Genomic DNA, 20,160 nt, shown 5'->3' with positions numbered 1-20,160 from the left:
AAACATTCTAGTACCAGGACCCTTCTTCCAAGTCACCCTCCAGCCACCCACTTTCTTCTCCATTACACAAGACACAGCTGCACCCTAAAGCACAGGAAGAGAAATGAGAGAGTTAGAGAATCCTGTCCACCCTGGGAGCTTGGAGCTCTCAGAGCAACCCTGCTCTTGTTAAAGCTTCATTGGTTTTTCAACTCACTTTTCAATTCTTCTGATTTCCCACAGCTCTACTTCCCATCTGTGTTTCAGCCAGTTGCACAGCTGGGGAGAAATTAAAATAGAGATTGCAGAAGCAATACTCACAACTAGGAGCTCTAATTAGATGCCCTGCGACATAGACCAGGGTTTCCAAGTCAAAAACAACTACATCACACATCTTCCTGCTCCAAAAATCTGTGTGGAAGGGTGTGAGGGGTGGGAGGTGGTACCTAATGAAGTGGCAATCCATCCCCTTTGACTTGAGGACCTGCAAAAGGGCAGAACAACATGGGGCTTTGGATTTAATAGCCTGAGAGCTGTCTGTCCTACCAGTGGGGAGAATGTTTGAATAATCAATTTGGTTGAATACCAAAGGAAAAAAATCACACTGAATCTCCATTCCAATTGATCTGCATCACAATCTATTCCCCAAAGGGGCTTTCTTAGGGTATGGACTATATATACACACACAAGAAGAATCAATATCTGCTCTTCATTTATATACATGGGATAGAGAAGCATTTCTTAGCAGTTCTAGATTTTTTGAATTAAAATAACTCATGTACATGACATAAATAATTGAGTATTTCAAGACATATACCCAAAGCACCAGTTAACTATCCCTACTCTTTCCAATACTTTCTCCTTTTGCATCAATTTTCAGCTAATTCCTCTATACTTAACCTCAAGCCTTACCTTTTTTTTTTAGTTCTTACAAGGTATTCTTACAATCTTACTAAATACAAAACTTTATATAAACACACAGATATATACAGTTATTACATATGTAATATCTATAATGTGTAAGGAATAATATAGGCGCCACCCAGCTTAAGAAATGCAGTATTATTCTTGCTATTGAAATTTCCTATAAATCTCTTTGAGAACAAGGCTCTTCTTTTTTAGTTAAACTTATCCTCCATTTTTATCCTCCCTTCCTTTACAGTTTTAGGCTCCTCCTTTTGTTCAGCACATTAGATCTACACTTTTTAGCTTTTCCAGAAGTCTATAGAATAAATCACATTTTTCACTGTTACCTTTGTCTACAGACACCTAGATTGTAGTTTCCGATAATCTACAAAATCAGCCCCATTCATCTGCTTTGTTTCTTCCAAAAGTGTGCTGAATCTTTCATCTATTGTCCACTCTCCTGTACTATATTCTTTCATGAGTATAATTTTAGTCTTTTAGTATCAAGTTTCATTCTTCCAATTTTAATGTTTTGAAACAGTGAAAATAGACACATGTTGACTATCATGTTTATCTGTACATCATGATACACATTTAAATATAAATTTAAACCTCTCCCAAAGCCTTATCGTTGATTATGGTATTGACCATGACAACAGCATTCCAAGAATCAACAGTTAGAAGGGAAGATGTTTTATGGGAGAGTGAGACAATTCAATATGCCCTAAAAGTGTGTATTCCATGCTAAGGCCAGACATAGCAATTGCTTTGGAAGTATGGGATGAGGACAAACAGGAGATTATCAGAGATGTGGGAGGCATTTGCAGAGGAGCCAGTGCTGGTGTGACTCCCATGGCCCTCTGATTCTGTCCTATTAGGGGCAGGAATGCTCAAAATGTGTCCAGAGCCCAACACTTGGTCAAGACTATTTGCTTCTTACAGAGTCACCAATACATGTGCCATGGAAGGGCCTTGTTCTCCTTGTTAAATGGTGACTTGAAAGCCTTGGGATATTCTATCCAGTCTCTCTTCCCAGTTCTTCCAAATTTTGTTGGGGTTCCCAATGCCATCCTTTTAAAAACTTGAGTTATTATTTTCATAAATAAAGGTTTATAGAAAGAGTGGAATTTAAAAAATAAAGTACTAAAGTAACACTAGAGAACAGATGATATCTGGAGTCTTTTCAGCTACAATGTTCCAGGCTGAGCACAGACACCATTCTTTCCTTATCTTCCAAAAGGGATTCTGGTTTTCAACTGAGAGTTGAAAAGAAAGGCTCACAAGTTTGCTGAACACTATTCCCTTGCAAAGTATAGGGTTTATGTTCCTCAAGTTTCTTAAATTGTAAGGAAAAAGTCTCAGAGAAGAGTAAAAAAATAAAAGTGGTATAATATACGTTAATAAAATTTCTAGGTGGGCATCAACTTCAAAAAGAAACCAGATAGATTAATGATAAAAATTCGGTCTTGTATAGATTTATGAAGCATGTTCGTTCTCATTCAAAATACAGACTCCCAAACAAGTTCCATGTTATGTAGAAATCACTAGTTTTTTGAGTTTCTTACTAGCTTGAAGCTGAGTATCTTTTGTTTTCATTTTTAAAAAACAACATTTCAAGGTCTTAATGAGGTAGGTAACCACATAGCGTTTTAACTTATTTTCCCAGTGCATTTTCTTTAAGTCCCCAATATCCAGTCCATCCCATGGGCCAGTGCTTTCTCCATGTTCTACCAGAAGGTCTTTCTAGAACAGACCTGGCTCACAGTAGGATGGAGCAATGATTCTCATCCATTTCTTTGGTTGAAAAGGACTGATGTGAAACTCTGAATTTTTTTTCTGATACTGATTTTTCAATTCTAGTGAACAAATATAAGAAACAATATCTCACACCTATTGTTGGCAAAACCATTGCTGAGGAAGTGTCCTAATTACTAGCAACACTGCCAATTAGAATGTTGCTACAGACTGGAGCTCCTGGATGGCTCAATCAGTTAAGCATCTGACTCTTGATTTCAGCTCAGGCCATGATCTTATGCTTCATGGGTTCAAGCCCCACATCAGGCTCCATGATGATGGTACAGAGCCTGCTTAGGATTCTCTGTCCCCCTGCCTTTGCCCCTCCCTTTCTCATTCTCTGTCTCTCATAATAAATAAATAAACAAACATTTTTTTAAATGTTGCTAAGGATTATGCAAACAATTGTCAATATACAAGAAATTGCCCCACTCTTTTCTGCCCTTCTCTCAGAATCATCCAGAAAAGTTTGGGAACTTATGTAGAATAGATAGGAATTGCCACAAGCAAGTATACTAATGAGTGTAAAGGAGTTGCTTAAATTCAGGTAGAATTACGAATAAATATATTCATGAACTAGATACAGCTAAACCAGTTTAAAAATGTATTTTTCATTAGTTTACTCCCTGAGGTATATAACTGCACTCAAACTTTTTGGGAGACTGGATTTTGCCTCTTTCAATTATCAATGGAGCCTGTTCTGCCCAGTTTCTATTATTTCCATTAAAAATTTATATCTTTCTCCTCAGCTTTATCCTTTCAAAAATATAAATCACTGTGTATTCATCATCTTTCTTACCATCTTCATTACTTATACCTGTATATATAGCAGAATTAGGTCACAGTAAGTAAGAAACAGGATGTATTTTTCTTAACCATACTTGTTGTTACTGAGCCTATCAAAGCATTTTACACCACACAGCTTATTATAGATGGAGCTCTGGAAAGCTAGTAGGGCACCCTATTCTTTCCATGTTAGAGATGAAAAGACTAAAGAAGATCATATAATGTCATATTTTAACACATTTCTGAGGAAGCCATTTAAGCAGGGATCAAATTATCAGAAAAAAATTTGTGCATGATAGTTCCATCTGTTTCAATGCAGAAACCACAAGACCCATAACCACAGGTTGAAATGGCTCAGTAATACTCCTGCTAATTCTGCCAAGAGTTACTGCTGTTGGCACCCAAACCTGGAGATGCCCAAGAATTCAGATAAAATTTGTGACAAATAAGAAAACAAATACTCAAAGATACTAGGTTGATGTAAAGATAGAAGCCAGTTGATCATGATGGCATTGACCATAATCACACCTGAACAACAATGACTTCATTATGACCTAACCTTTCTTTGGTATTCAAGTTGCCCCCAAACTTTCCCCAGTAAAGTTTTAAAGAGGGTACTATCAGGTTAAAGCCTAACATAAGAGTCACAGAATACTTCCATTTCTTACCTTGTATGATTTCATGTTTTTGGGGTTTTTTTTTTTTTTTGTTTGTTTTGTTTTAATGTGAAACAGTTACTAAGTGTTAGAGCAGAGACAAGAGTCTCTATTCCCTAGCTATATTCCTGAGTCTCTAAGTCAGATGTTCTCATGTAACTGGTCTGGTGTAGCATGATCCTCAGGATATTTTTAAATTTTAATTGGTTGAGGTTTAATTCTTATCCCATAAAATTTACCATTTTGAAGTATACAATTCAGTGTTTCAGTATATTTACAAAGCCTTGCAACCATCATCACTTTATCTACAATAGTGTCATCACAGAAAGAAACCCCCAAATCATTAGCAGTCATGTCTTATTCCCTCTTCCCCCAGATCTTGGCAACCAATGATTTACTTTATGTCTCTATGGATTTGCCTGTACTACAAGATTCATGTAAAACTGAATCACTGGGTGATCAGTGAGTCTAGGTTTATTCCAGGTGTTGAGGCAATCCGGGACATTCAGGAGAGATCAACTTCCCTTAGCATCACAAGAGCAATGCTACTGTCTACCCACACCCCACACCCCTGCTGGGGGACACTAATGATTAGAAGAAATACATCAAACCCCCCACTAAACCAGCCAACACTGACTCTGTGTCCCAGAAATAGGAACAGATTGCTTTTTATTCCTCTACATGTCCCCCTTTTGCTGTCTTTCTGCTGAATCTTTGATCATTTAGGTATCAAAATAGTGCATCTATAACCTCTACAGACTATTCAGGCTTTATGGCATAAAATGAAGTTTAGAGATAAATGAAACATGTACTGAAATTGGATTTCCTCTCTGCCCCATTTCATTGGTTTGAGATACAGTGAATCTAATCACAGATTGATCTTATTAAGGCTAATGACCTAATGATTAACAAGGGAAATGCATCTGTAGTCAAATTGCCTGTTTTAATTATTCCAAGGAGCTGCACCATCAATGGGCAGCAGGCTCTTGGGTAAGAGTTTGCCTGCACCTGGTGCTATCTCAATTAGTATTCTCTCAGTATCTATCAGAGGAAAAATAACCAAAAAGCTCAGATGTACTTCATTTCTCCCTACTTACAACAGGCAGTCTGTGGCAGAGGTGAAATATTTGATCAGGTATGTGTCACAAATTGCCATGGAATCCAGCTATCAGAAAAGGCAGCTAAGAGAGGAGATGAGAGCAAAGTACATAGACATTTGGCAGGAGGTAGACTGTTGTGAATCACGGAAGCCATATTCTAGCCCCAAAAAGTAAAGATCTCGAAGACAGTATTTACTAATGTTTTGGGCAAACAATATTTGGTGTCTGGGCTGTCCTATGGCCAGGGACTCTTAGGGACAATAAAAACCTGGTGAGACTTCACCCCTCTAAATGGCATCAGTTAAAAAGTGTGGTTATTTTAGATGATAAACATTTTATATTCATTTTAAACATACAAATGTGTATTCATCTTCCAATCTTTGATGATGAGCCAGCACACCCCTTTTTTAAAATAAGTCTGCCAAATGTAGTTATATTTTTGCATATAACATCCATAATGCATCATTCATGCTTTAAAGTTTTTATATCTTTAACATGGAGCAAAAATTTAAGACACTTATGAATTCATAGTTCAGAATCATAGATTTTTAATGCCACATTTTTAAATCATCTTGGCCACCCCTGTTTCAGTTACCATTTGAGAGGTGGGGGAGCAGAGAGTCATCATTAACATGCCATTTTGAAACACTCAACTTTGTTTAAATGTTGGCTGTCCTCTCACAGTATTTTATCAGTCCATGTAACTTACTTAAATTATATCATTACAAAATTATGTACAACTGTGATAAACTGGTTTAGGAGCCAACATCCCCAACTCTTGGTAAGCCTGTGGGGGTAGCTGAAGTGGAGAATCATTTGCCAGGATTGATCATATAATTTAGAGAGGAAGTAGAGAACACTGGTTAACCTGATGGGTAAATTAAAGAGAAGGCTGGTTGAGTTCCTATTGTAACAGGTAGCAAAAACAGGGTGAGGTATTCTGTCATAGGCTTTGGGAGCCAAAGTATTGCCCATTTTTACAAGGCAAAAATGGTCTATATAAATGACTTTCTTATTTATAAAGGCTTTATTTCAAGAGCAGAAATTTGGAAATTTTGCAGTTTTGTAAACTTAGACCTACATTTCTGTTTTTAAATGTAATTTTTCAACAGCATTTAATGATTTTCATCTGTTGTTCTATATAGAGCAGAAAGTCCAGAACTATTATGTTATAAAAATATATAGAAAATTATTGAGTAAGGTATTAGTGTTCCAGTGCCTAAATATGCATTCAGAGACAAAAATGGCCCTTTTAGATAGCTCCAGGTGCTGGGGTAATCTGATCAGCATAGTAGTATCAGCAAGCCAGGAGTGAGTTAATAGAATGATAAAGTACCTAAATAAAACAAGTACCTAAATAAACTAAGAGTGTTTGTCATCAGAATCATGGGAGTAGTGTTTTTTATAATAAATTCGTCTTACAGAACAAGACATAATTTGACCATGAAAAATTATTAAATTTCAGACCATGACTAGAGTATAATGATATTGTCAGGTTTTTTAAACTCTGAAACATTTCCCCAAATCTTATTTCTACATTTTATTTCCACATTTGAAATAACTCTGGAGTTTGCCACTTCTTTCCACCTGGCTGGCATATAATACTTCACCTGAAATTCTGTAAAGGCCTCTTAATGATCTTTCTCTTTTTACTCTGTTTCCTTATAGTTCTTTCTCTACAGTATACCAAATCTGCAAATACAAGCCTGATGCAATCCATTATAAAAATACATTCTTTATAGATCTAGAATAATCCTAAAATATGCATGAAACCACAAAAGACCCTTAATAACCAAAGCAATCTTGAAAAAATAGAACAAAGTGGGAGGTATCACAATCTCAGATTTGAAAATATACCACAAAGCTATAGTAATCAAAACAGGATGGCACTGGGACAAAAATAGATGCATAGATCAATGGAACAGATTAGTGTCCAGAAATACACCCATGCTCTTATGGTCAGTTGATCAATGAGAAAGGAAGCAAGAACATACAATGGGGAAAAGGTGGTCTCTTCAACAAATGGTGCCAGGAAACCTGGACAGCTACATGCAAAAGAATGAAACTGTACCATGTTCTTAAACCACACACAAAAATAAACTCAAAATGCATTGAAGACCTAAGTGTGAGATCTGAAACCAAAAACACCTACAAGAAAACATAGGCAATTATCTTTTTGGACATCAGCCATAGAATCATTTTTCTAGATAGGTCTCCTCAGGCAAGGGAAAGAATAGCAAAATTTAAACTATTGGGACTACACCAAAACACAAAGCTTTTGCACACTGAAGGAAACAAAAGGGTAGCCTACTGAATGAAGGATGTTTGCAAGTGATATATAGAATAGAGGTTAATATTGAAAACATATAAAGAACTTAAATAACTCAGTAACAAAAAAACAAATAATTCAATTTAAAAATGGGAAGAGGACAAAATAGACATTTTCCCAAGGAAGACATACAGATGGTCAACAGACACATGAAAAGATGCTCAACATCACTCATCATCAAAGCAATGCAAATTAAAACCACAATGAAATATCACTTTATACCTATTAGAATGGCTAAAATAAAAAAGATAAGAAATAACAAGTGTTGGCAGGGATATAAAGGAAAAGGAACCTTCATGCACTGTTGGTGAGAATGCAAATTGGTGCAGCCACTGTGGACAAAAATTAAAAATAAATTACCATGTGATTAATTCCACCATTGGATATTTACCCAGAGAGTAAGAAAACAATAATTCAAAAAAATACATGCACCCCTATGTTTATTGCAGCATTGTTTGTAATGGCTAAGATATGAAAGCAACCCAAATGTCCACCAATAGATGAATGGATAAGATGATGTGGTGTATACACTCAGACACACACACATAGTGGAATATTATTCAGCCATAAAAAAGAATGGTATCTTGCCATTTGCAGTAATATGGATAGATCTAGAGGGTATAACACTAAGTGAAATAAGTCAGAGAAAGATAAATACCATATTATTTCACTAATTTGGAATTTAAGAAAACAAATAAACAAAACAAAGGAAAAAAAGGGACATACTCAAATACAGAGAACAAACTGGTGGTTACCATGGGGAGGGGAGGAAAGGGTAGGTGAGAGGATGGGTGAAATAGAAAAAAAAGTATGTACAACCCTGATTACAACCCCCCACTGCTAAATTTGGCTAAAAAAATACAATCCTGATTTTGTTACTCTTCATCAGCAACTTCTAGTACATTTGGAATAAAATTCTGAATGATTACTTTGCCTTGGTATGATCAGACTGACCTCTTTCGCCCCATCTTGTCACATGCGTCGTCTCATGCTCCTTGTCTGGAAAGTACTGGACTTCTCAGTTTGCAAACCTATCATCATTTCCCCCGCTACAGACACCTCCACAAGCCAATTTCCATATCTGGAATAGTTTTTTCCCCTTTTATCTGCCTTATGAATTCAAACTCACTTCTCAATTTAAAGCCTTCACTCAACCCTCTATATTAGGCCAGGTTTCCTTTGCATAGTTGGTATTCTATAGTTTAGTTTTTCATCTCTCTTTTGCACAAAACCAGGCTCCATGAGATAAAAGTCCATCTCTGCTTTGCTTATCCACTTCCTTGGTCCAGTGTCATATGTTAACAACAGAGTCTCCTATCAAAATTTTCTTATTGAATCAGTTATTTGTATTGTTTACAAGATAATTTGGGGTCTTACTGTTTGACCATTTAATTGCTAGAATTAAGAGCTGCAGGAGATTTGTCAATATTGGGACATGGTTATTTTAAGACAACTAATAAAATACTTTTATAGGATTTTAAAAAGTTAAAGTAACATTTCATTTCTGGTCAAGGATTAAAATATACACATATACCATATCTTATAATATGTATATTTTTCACATATAAAATATATATAAAATGAGAATATGACAAGTATTAGATCATTGCTCTTAAACTCTACAGTTGAACAGCCTTCAGGCTAGATCCTCAATAGACATTAAGTTTAAAATGACAGCTTTGTGACTTATTGGAAATTTTCATACATCAGTGTACTCTCTGGGGTTTACATATTAAGAGGCAATTTATTCTATTTTGAAGCAAAGAGAATTGAAGGCCAAGGCTAGAATGTTGCTATTTTTCTAATAGGCTGTAAGGACCACTCATTTGTCAATTTAGGTCATTGCACTCCACTTAAGATTAAATCATAGGATGAAATTGTCACACTAATAAAAGTTTATAATTTACTTTTACTATGAACAATTGCTTAGAGGTTTACCTGTTCCAAAGGGGGAATAATAACCTAGTGAAGACATTACAGCTTTTAGAAAATAACAGTTACCTTATGCCTACATGGATGTCTAAGAAATTTCTGAGATGATGACTAGGGAGGTCACTGTCCATGTGGACCACTTAAAGCAATCAGCTGGCACCTCTTCACTAAAGTAAATTTAGCAAAAGTCAATTTCTAAGAAAATATAAATGAGGCTAAACACACTACCAAACAAGAGATAGAAAATATTTTTAAAAAGTAATTGATTGGGGTGCCTGGAGGCTTAGTTGGTTAAGTGTCTAACTTCAGCTCAGGTCATGATCTCATGGTTCATGAGTTCGAGCCCTGTGTTGGGCTCTGTGTTGACAACTCAGAGCGTGGAGCCTGCTTCAGATTCTGTGTCTCCTTCTTTCTCTGCCCCTCCCCACTCTCAAAAATAAAAATAATTAAAAAACATTAAAAAAATAAAGTAAATAATATTAACAAATAATTAGCAAGTTCATTTCAATACATTAACTGGAAAGTCTCAAACCCTGTTCAAGCTTTGATTTTCTGTCGGAGATTTCTAAAAACACAGAAACTTTAAGAGGGTTCAGTATTCTGAAGAACAACTCAGAAGGAAATTTAACGGGGGAATGGGTAGCTCAGTCAGTTAAGTATCTGACTCTTGGGTTCGGGTCAGGTCATGATCTCACAGTTCATGAGTTCAAGCCCCCCCATCAGGCTCCCATGCTAACGGTACAGAGCCTGGCTGAGACTCTGACTCACTCACTCTCTCTCTCTCTCTCTCTCTCTCTCTCTCTCTCTCTCTGCCCCTTCCCTGCTCATGCTCTCCCTCTGCCCTGCCACTGTCTGTCTCCCTCCCTCTCAAAATAAATAAACTTAAAAAAATATTTAAAAATTGTCACAGAATCTGTATTACCCAACATCACGAACAAACTTACATGGGCAAAACCCTTAGAAATCATGTAACATTTAGAAGATTTTGGGCAAATTCTTTGAGTTATTGCCTATGTATGCAGCAGTACTCAAATGATCCTGAGTCCAAGCTGGCAGTTAACTCCACCCCTTTAATATTAATTAGCTATGAAGGTATTTTCCAACTTAACTTTCTTAACAGATGCTATACCCATGGCATAGGTTAGCACTATTCATTAAGATTATGTACAGTTTACTATTACCAGAAAATATGTTGACTATGTTTTTTTCCCCAGGCAAGGCATTGCTCATTATTCCCTGAGTATAGAAAAATATTTATATTAAAAAAAAGAAAGAAAATTATTTGTGTTATTAAACATGTTTCTCAAAATATCCTATTTGCATATTTTTAATCAATCACCTTTCTTCTAATTTTTTTAACATTTAAAATTACTTGTTAGTTTTTGTTTATTTTTTATGCTCTTAAAGTTTCTCAGTGCATCTTAGAGAATCTGATTTGTAGGATTCCAGATGTGGTGCCATATTTCAAGACTATGTTATTCATAGGTTGAACAGCTAATATAGCTTTGGGGATTATTTTAAAAGTCATTCTGGTTTATAAGGTTTATACATAAAAATCAAAAAGCATAAATTTTATAGTCACTATATACCTACCTAGCATTTGCCTCAATTCTCTACTATAAAAACAATTCAAGAATTTCAGTTTTTACTCCTGTATCCCTTGGATAAACTGATGCATAGGGGCACTTGTACCCCAATGTTTATAGCAGCACTCTCAACAATCGCCAAATTATGGAAAGAGCCTAAATGTCCATCAACTGATGAATGGATAAAGAAATTGTGGTTTATATACACAATGGAATACTACGTGGCAATGAGAAAGAATGAAATATGGCCTTTTGTAGCAACGTGGATGGAACTGGAGAGTGTGATGCTAAGTGAAATAAGCCATACAGAGAAAGACAGATACCATATGGTTTCACTCTTATGTGGATCCTGAGAAACGTAACAGAAACCCATGGGGGAGGGGAAGGGAAAAAAAAAAAAAAAAAGAGGTTAGAGTGGGAGAGAGCCAAAGCATAAGAGACTGTTAAAAACTGAGAACAAACTGAGGGTTGATGGGGGGTGGGAGGGAGGGCAGGGTGGGTGATGGGTATTGAGGAGGGCACCTTTTGGGATGAGCACTGGGTGTTGTATGGAAACCAATTTGACAGTAAATTTCATATATTAAAAAATAAAAAAAAAAAAAAAATAAATAAAAAAAGAAAAAAAAAAAAAAAAAAAAAAAAAAGAATTTCAGTTTTTCCTGAAGTGACCCCAATCTGCATGATCTTTCTTCCCTTAAAGAGGACTAAATGTCTGGCTGGAAATACTATTAAAGTTGTTATCAGTTACTGCAGAAGTGGAGTTTTGGAAATGATTACACAGTTATTGCTGGACATGTTAACTCAGGTTCAACACAGAAATTCTAAAATGATTATATAAATACTGAGAGTTCTCATCAAGACCTAGCTAAAGCTATTTGAGTATCAAGCAAGCTTACTTTAATGTTACCCCATCCCACTGCCTTGCTGACTCTCAACTGTAACTACACATTTCTCTCATGTACTACTGGAGTACAAGATCAATGTCAGAGAAGACCTGGCACCTATGCCCAAGAGAACAGTTAGCATCATCACAATCTAGTGTAAAGATATTTGGCCACATGAGTGATTTGACCCCCAGTAAGTTTTTTAAGCATATTCCTGGAGCCACCACTTATATCACTATTTAGGCTATATTTCCTATGATTTTACCAGAGCCACAAAGTGAAAGCAGCAATAAATTCTTCTCTAACTACCACAACTACTAGAATGAAGTCATCTGATATTTTGATTCCAATTAATGGAAGAGCTTCCACAAATGGTATTCATGATGGTTAATTTTAGGTGTCAACTTGATGTAGCTAAGGGTTACCCAGATACCTGATAAAACTTTATTTCTGGGTCTAATTTTAAGGGTGTCTCCAGGAAGATTAGCATTTGAATTGCTGAATTGAGTAAAGCAGATGGCATTCCCCAATGTGGTTGACTTCATCAACCTGTTGAGGGTCCAAATAGAGCAAAAAAGTAGAAAAAGGATGAATTCACTCTGCTTGAGCTGAGACATTCATCTTCTGCTCTCAGATACTGCAGATCTTGGTTCTCGGGCTTTGGCTCATATTGGAATTTACACCATCAGGACATCAGTTCTCAGACCTTCAGATTTGAACTTACACCATAGACTTTCTGGATTCTCCAGCCCGAAGAAAGCATATTGTGGATTTCTTGGCTTCCATAACTGTGTGAGCCAATTACCATAATAAAGTTCCTCTTATCCATATCAATATTAATATTCTATTGGTTCTGTTTCTCAGGAAAACCCTAACTAATACAGTATTCTCTCAGAGGGGAGAGATGGTAGTCCACAGCACTGGCACCAAACTTCCTGTAAATGTATTAGTTTCATTGACTTTCTATAGTTAAATGAGAAGATGTTTGACTGAATTTAGCTCTTTGTAGTTGATTAGATAAAAACAACTATCTCACTTCATGTCTATTGTTTACTGCTCTATAACTCAGTATTCTTTTTTATTTTATTTTATTTTTTAGGCATGAGACTAAAGGAGAGAAAAAGTTTAGGAACATGGGTAGCTGTAACAGCAGACCTATACCTTATTTATACAAGAAACCTACCTCAAATAAAATAGTCATTGTACAGGAAGCATCTTGGCTTTCCCAGAACAGCAACTTGGTTTTGAAATCAAAGTTGAACATTTGCAAAGAAATGTAATAGCATTTTATCGTAATGAGGCTTTCCTGTATTATAGTTGGGAGGGGAAAAAAGTGGGAAGAGGAACCCATTTAAAATGGTTTTAAAACTATTTCTATCCTTTGAGGGACTCAGCTTATGAGCCATTAAAAATATTACTGATAAAAATGCATTTTGAATTTCCATTAGATATTTTAGCTTTCATTTGAAACTTGAATTGATTCAGGGTGAGAGAATAGCACTTGTGGATAATAAGTTACAAGAACCTAGATAACTGTCAGAGCAACTCACACAAGTATTATGTTTAGGTATGAAAGTATATTTATCTGAAGAGCCTTTGGGAGTTGAAAGCTTTGCTTCAAAGATGAAAGTAGGGTGTACATTTTTTGGTTTAGGAGGCTGGCAGGAAAAACATGTCTTTTGATTTTTTAGTGATACTAAGGATACTTAGTGGGTGGACTCATCATTTAGTTTCAAACCGCCAGTCTGAGACCCCCTATAACTTTGAGTAATCACTGAATGAGGTGTTCATTGTCATTTTCATTTGTATTAAAAAGAATTCAGAAATTAGAGGATTTGGGAATACAGATAAACTTAAAGAGTCTCCAGGACAATTCTGTAAGTGGCTCCTCATCAAATTCCATTGATTAGAAGTTTCTTACTTTGAAGTACTTCATGGCTCTGGGGCAATATATTTTCTAATTCTTTTGGTCACAGTTTGTCTCCAGTTACTTGTTGAAGCCAAAATCAGCATGCTATTTACAATAGTTGCTCCTATGAATAACCCAAGTTCCTTGAATGACAGAGCATTTCAGCAGCTCTACTGCCTAATTGCAGAATTGATTTCTAATGGAGAAGTTTGGTTTCCCCAAACTCCATCTGTTTCTGAATTTCATATGAAATGCAACACATTTATTTTCCAGGGCTTTTAAGGATTCTTAGGCATAAGAATAGTTTAACAGAAAATAAGTTCACCAGGAGTTTTGAACCAGCAAAAGAAAACACCAAAACACCAAAACCAAAACCTAATGAGACACCAGACACTAATTTTGATATGTTAACTATGAAGTATGTACAGACTGCTAGTATTTCCTAAGTGATTTTCTACAGTATTCTGTTTACCATACTCAGTGTCCATAGTCATGGCAGCCAAATTCATGTCCTTATTTCTGGATAAGTTTTCTTCCCCTTATTCTATGGTCCCAATGTGCCAACCTGGGCATCAAGTATAGAAAGAGGATCTACAAAGTAACATCAAACTTTTTCCTTTAAAGTCCGGATTTCGTTGTAAGAACTCTATTTGCTATTTCCTTTTGAAACTGCTTAAAAGCCTAAAGGTTAACAAAAATCAAAATGGCTGCACTAATGCTTCAGTTAAGCTCGATTTTAAAGTAACTTTTCTCCTCTCTTCCGCAAATCTCCCCTCCTCAACCTTTTGTTTCAGGACCCCAGTACCACCCTGAAAATGACAAATCAGGAGCACACACACACACAATTACTGTTGAAACTGGCTAGAGCCTGTATATCCCTACAAAACTCCCTAGCCCCTTCCCCCTGGCAGGCTTAACAGTTTTTGAAGGTCATAGCCCGCTACAACCTCCTTTGCCTGGCAAAGAAATAAAGCTATTGTTCCTCCTTATCCCAAATTCTGTCTTCTCTGTTATATTGTTTCCCAAGCATGGAGGTCAGTTTCCACAACTTTCCTCTAATTCCTCTCTTTACCCCTTGTAGCTTTCCCAATTATACACGATGCTCCAACACATCCAGAATATCTCACTCTATTCTCCCCGAAAAGAACACAGAAAAAAAAATGTTTATCATAATCTTGCTATATTCCTGAAGGAAGAAAAAGAGAAATCAAATAAAAAAACTTGTAATACCTTTGGTTTTATCATCAAAATGATCTATTCCTTAGAATGTCTGTGATGATAGGCATTATCACCCAATTGTTTTTAACAAACTCAGTTGTTAGAAGTTTTATGTATAAATATATCTTTCAGTGAAATTAACCATTAATTGGAAAAAGCCTTCCTGTGTTATCTTTCTCTGATTATCCTTTTGTGTGAGCAAAACTCATTCATTTTCATCCTTTAACTTGAGAGGTACCTTTATGACACATTAGTGACATTTTCTCTTAACAAACCAGGTATCTCTTGCCTCTACTATACTAAATTCCCAATTTCTTTAAGACAGGAGACATTTTTGAAACTTGTTCAAATCTGTCATAGCTACTAGCTGTTGACAGAACATAAGCAGTGTTTGGTACATAATAATTCACTGTTGAATGAATGAAACAGTTTTGAGAACGATAGAATACAAATGTTTTAAGTAACATTTAATCTGTTTTAAGAATGAGAAGAGAGTGATTCAGAGATAATGTTTGTTTAATTCTACATATCCCACTCATGTTAGATATAGGGAATATATAGGTCATATGCCCAGATGTTTCATTCACTTTTATAGAGTACTTATTTTTTTTAAAACATGTTTATTTTGAGAGAGAGAGAGAGACAAACAGAGCATCAGGGTGGGGTAGGGCAGAGAGAGACACACACGCAGAATCTGAAGCAGTCTCCAGGCTCCGAGCTGTTAGCACAGAGGTTTGAACTCACAGATCTCAAGATCATGACCTAAGCTGAAGTCAGAAGCTTAACCAACTAAGCCACCCAGGTGCCTCTATGGAGTACTTATTCATAATTGGGTTCTTCCTTCAGGATATAGCTGTACAGGAGTCCTAACAAGTGGTATGGGCTGACCTTATTATTCTTGCTAATTTGATCATTCAGAGAGATGCCAAATGGATGCAATATTGTTATTAATTTATCACGCAAATCTTTTCCTAATGGATCAACATATGACAATGTAACTCAAGGAAAAAAAAATCCTACAAATCCCCTTGACATTTAGAAGTAGGGAAGATAATCTCTTTATGCAAAATGTTATAGAATATATAAAGGGGAAAATATGGTGGCAAACAAACTCTTGTACTGATGGCATTCTTTTTCTTTAGATTCTTCTTTGGTGTTACCATCGCGAGTTTTCGATTCATTGTTCTTGTCAGTTTCCTGTACTGGGGGTTTTCAACTAAGATTCTTTTAATCAAAGTATCATTAGTACTGTCAAAAAAGTGATACACTAATAGCAAGCAGTCATGAATAGTTCAATACTGTCCACAAAAATGGCTTTTAGAGGAGGTAATGTAACCACATCACTGCACGATTTTAGGAATGACTTATGGACATAGCATGACATTCACTCTAATATAGGCATTTAACAGCCATGTGACCTTGGATAAGCCAATTATCTCTTCTGAGCCCCAGAATTTTTATTTATAAACAGAGGAAGACATGTGACTTCTAAACCCCCTTCTAATTTTACATGTTCATAATTATTGTCATTTACATGGGTATTAAGAAAAAACATTTAGGAATTGAGTAGAGATTCTACTAAGGACTTTTCTTTGTGTAAGTTGTTTGCAGAGTAGCCCAGCAGTAATTATAGGATGCAAAGCCCCACATTGTCCACCACAAAAGTGGAATACTAAAGGAAATACTTTGAATGATGAGTTCATTGAATGACAGCCCGTTTTTCAGTTATTTTTAATCAAAAGTATATTTAAAGTGTCTTAGTAGTCATTTTACTTGGTACATTTAGGCTAAGTGTATATAATTTTTTTTTTTAATATGGCAGGTTTGGGCTGCCAAGTTTCAGCTAAAAATATAAATGATAAATATAAATCTTAACGTTTCACATATCACATTGGTGAGTAATTAGATGCTTAAAACATGGTTTAATAAGGAACACTCAATGTTTATAAGAGAAAGCTAAAGAGGTAATATGATTAAGACACAGCAATAAATTTCACATCTCTTTCCTCAGTTCTGAATCTAGATTCTTTCTTAAACATATGCAAAAATAAAAGTGCAAGCTTTTCAAGGCCAGAGACTATAGTGATTTTGCTTCTTTTGTCCTTATAAAATGATTAATCCAGTGTAAATCTATGGATGCCCAACTAATCATGTTGAGAATGAGATAGGTGCATAGATGGATATATACAGAGGTCATCTTATTGTTGCATTGTACATACACTAAATTACTAAGGACATGGTTATGGGCCTCTGTGTCTTCTTTGTATTTTTATACAATTCACTGTCTAGCTATTTCCTCCCCCACCGCTCACCTCCTGAAGTTAATAGAAATTTATATTTAGAACATCTAAAAATTATCATCTTGGGGTACCTGGATGCTTCAGTCTGTTAAGTGTCTGACTCTTGATTTTGGCTCAGGTCATGATCTCACAGTTTGTGAGATAGAGCTCCATGGTGGACTCTGCACAGAGAGCATGAAGCCTGCTTGGGATTCTCTCTCTTCCTCTCTCTCTGCCCCTCCCCTACTTGCATGCATGAGCCCTCTCTCTCTTCAAAATAAACAAACACGAAAACCAATTTTTAATGGTCATCTTGTAGAAGTTTGTTTTTATATTGTACTAGCAGAAAATCCAAAATATAACTTATAATTTTTGATAGTTTAATAATGTTATTTATGAATATCATTGTATCTGGCTTTAGAAATGTTTGTCTTAATATCCAAATGATCCCAGATTTACATACTTCTAAACTACTGCATTTCAACTTGTGTTTTAAAATAATTTTCTCTTGGGGCACTGAGTGGCTCAGCTGGTTGAGCTTCTGGCTCTTCATTTTGGCTGGGGTCATGATCCCACGGTCATGAGATTGAGCCCTGCATTGGGCTCTGCACTGAATGTGGAGCCTGCTTGAGATTCTCTCTCTGCCTCTGCCCCTCCCCCCCACTTGCACACACACTCTCTCTCTCTCTCTCTGAAATAAAATAAAATAATAAAATAAAAATTTTATCTTGCTCCTAAATTATAGGTTGTCAGTTTTTCTTTTTCAACTATAAAAATATTTACTTACAGAAACCCACTTCTGAAATTTTGCTTCTAAAACTTCTTCAGGAAAAAGGAACCAGCATGTATTATATCTGACTCCAATATCAAAATGACAGAGACTGAGGACCTGAGAGTCTCTTTCATTATGAGAAAGTTCTTCAAGAATATAGGAAATTTATTCCATGGATTTTTTTTTCTTTTGACATTTGGTTTGGCTATTACAAGTCATGTTTTTTTTTTTCTGGTTTCTGGGCTTATTTGCTTAGTGGTTTGCTTTCCTGGCTTTGCTTTAAATCACAAGTGGTTTTTTTTTTCTTCCCCCCCCCCCCCCATCATGGTAAATGTAGTCTTTAATCCCCATCCCCTATTTCCCCCATCCTCCACCTACCTCCCTACAGGTGTTTTACAGTCACCTTTTAGAGCCACTTTACTGGAGAAGAAAGCTAATAGTTTATAGTTCGGATGAATATATAAATTATAATCCAAACAGAGCATTTTTGAAGGAATAGCAATGCTAAAAAAAAATTAACAAGCATTGATTCATCTATACCAAGTACTAACTAGGAATGCCCTTGGAAAATTAGGATTTAGGACCATCCTGTTCGTAGAACTGTTAATAGTGAATTGTCTCAGAGCCAACATAATCATTCACCATGACATAAGCCTGTTTTCCCAAAAATCAAAGTGTATGATCGAGATTTATCAATTCAGGACACAAGTCTGGTTGTAAACATGCTCTCTTTTGTCATATTTAGAACTGAACTATTCTCTTAATGCTGATACTGTTAATATCAGTTTGTATTTTAATCTCTGCCTATATTTTTTCTTCTGTCTATATTTTTGAATGTATTTAAAATTTTTTCTTTTACTTTTTCTTCATATATTTCTGACTATTATGGCAAACCCTTAAGATAAAGGCTTATTTCTAGTTTACATAAAAATTAAAGGGAAACTTTACTCAAGTGCAGTCAGGAAGCTAGAAGGGGATGTCATACCACCAATGTCAATTACATGAAAAATTGCCAATTCTAGACCCCAATGGAGGAATCATCAACAGGAAAGAATTGTCAATTATAGGCCTCAATAGGGGAAGATGTACATTGAATCTTCTACGAGAAATCAACTATCTCTGCAACTCAGCCCATGAGAAACCATCACCACCCTGAACTCTTGCTTTTCTGCAACCAATTTGCATTCAAAACAATCCCTCTCAGCTTCATCCTTCTCCATAAAAATAACATTTGTTGGACTTGTCTATGGTTTTGCTATAGCTTGCATGTCCTGACTGCTATTATCTGCTATTACTGAAAAAATTCATCTCTGATGGTAAAATAACTTTTTTTTTTATTTTGAAGGTAAATGTTATTTGATGATAAGAAGTGGTATCCAGAGATGACCCCCAATAACTGAAACTAGTTAGCAGACAGGTGCTGATACCCACAGAGCTGATTGAACTCCCTGGTTTCTTACCAACCCTGCAGTTTGAAGTTAAGTTTTCTCCTGGATTTTGAGCTCCACTCTGTGTTTTGACCTCTCCAGATGTTAGTCAGGATCTGTTTTAAGGCTTTATCTTTTCTGAGAACACTCCTTTTGCCTTTGGTCCTGACTCCTGTTTGGGACTAGATCTTTCCTGTTGGAACTATGCTAGTCTTTTGTTCAATTCCTTTGGGGCTGGGCTTGTCCTGTTGAAACTGTGCAGTTTAGGATTTCTCTTTCTCTCTCTTTCTCTCTAGAGAAACCCTCTAAGAAATATGATCCCAATCATCAAAACGCTTTGAGTGTGCTGCTTCCCCCATTCTGGGACCCTAACCAGGTTTTTGTTTAAATATTATAGGCATTTCCTCTTAATATGTATTTCTGTTTTTAAAATTTGCTTATTTTTGAGAGAAAGGAGAGAGACAGAGACAGGAGAGAGACAGAGACACGAGAGAGAGACACGAGAGAGAGAGAGAGAGAGACACGAGAGAGAGAGAGAGAGAGAGAGACAGGAGAGAGAGAGAGAGAGAGAGAGACAGGAGAGAGAGAGAGAGAGAGAGACAG

The 20,160-nt window shown here is 36.0% G+C and overlaps 1 protein-coding gene across 1 annotated transcript in view; it reads right to left on the bottom strand.

The window, feature by feature from the left end:
• Window positions 1–20,160, bottom strand: part of RIT2 (Ras like without CAAX 2) — a 382,458-nt gene that overhangs the window by 219,200 nt on the left and 143,098 nt on the right. The window lies entirely within an intron of this gene.

The sequence above is a fragment of the Neofelis nebulosa genome, chromosome 11 (genome assembly GCF_028018385.1).
Source record: "Neofelis nebulosa isolate mNeoNeb1 chromosome 11, mNeoNeb1.pri, whole genome shotgun sequence".
Classification (NCBI taxonomy): Eukaryota; Metazoa; Chordata; class Mammalia; order Carnivora; family Felidae; genus Neofelis; species Neofelis nebulosa.
This window is presented reverse-complemented; position numbering and strand designations above follow the sequence as displayed.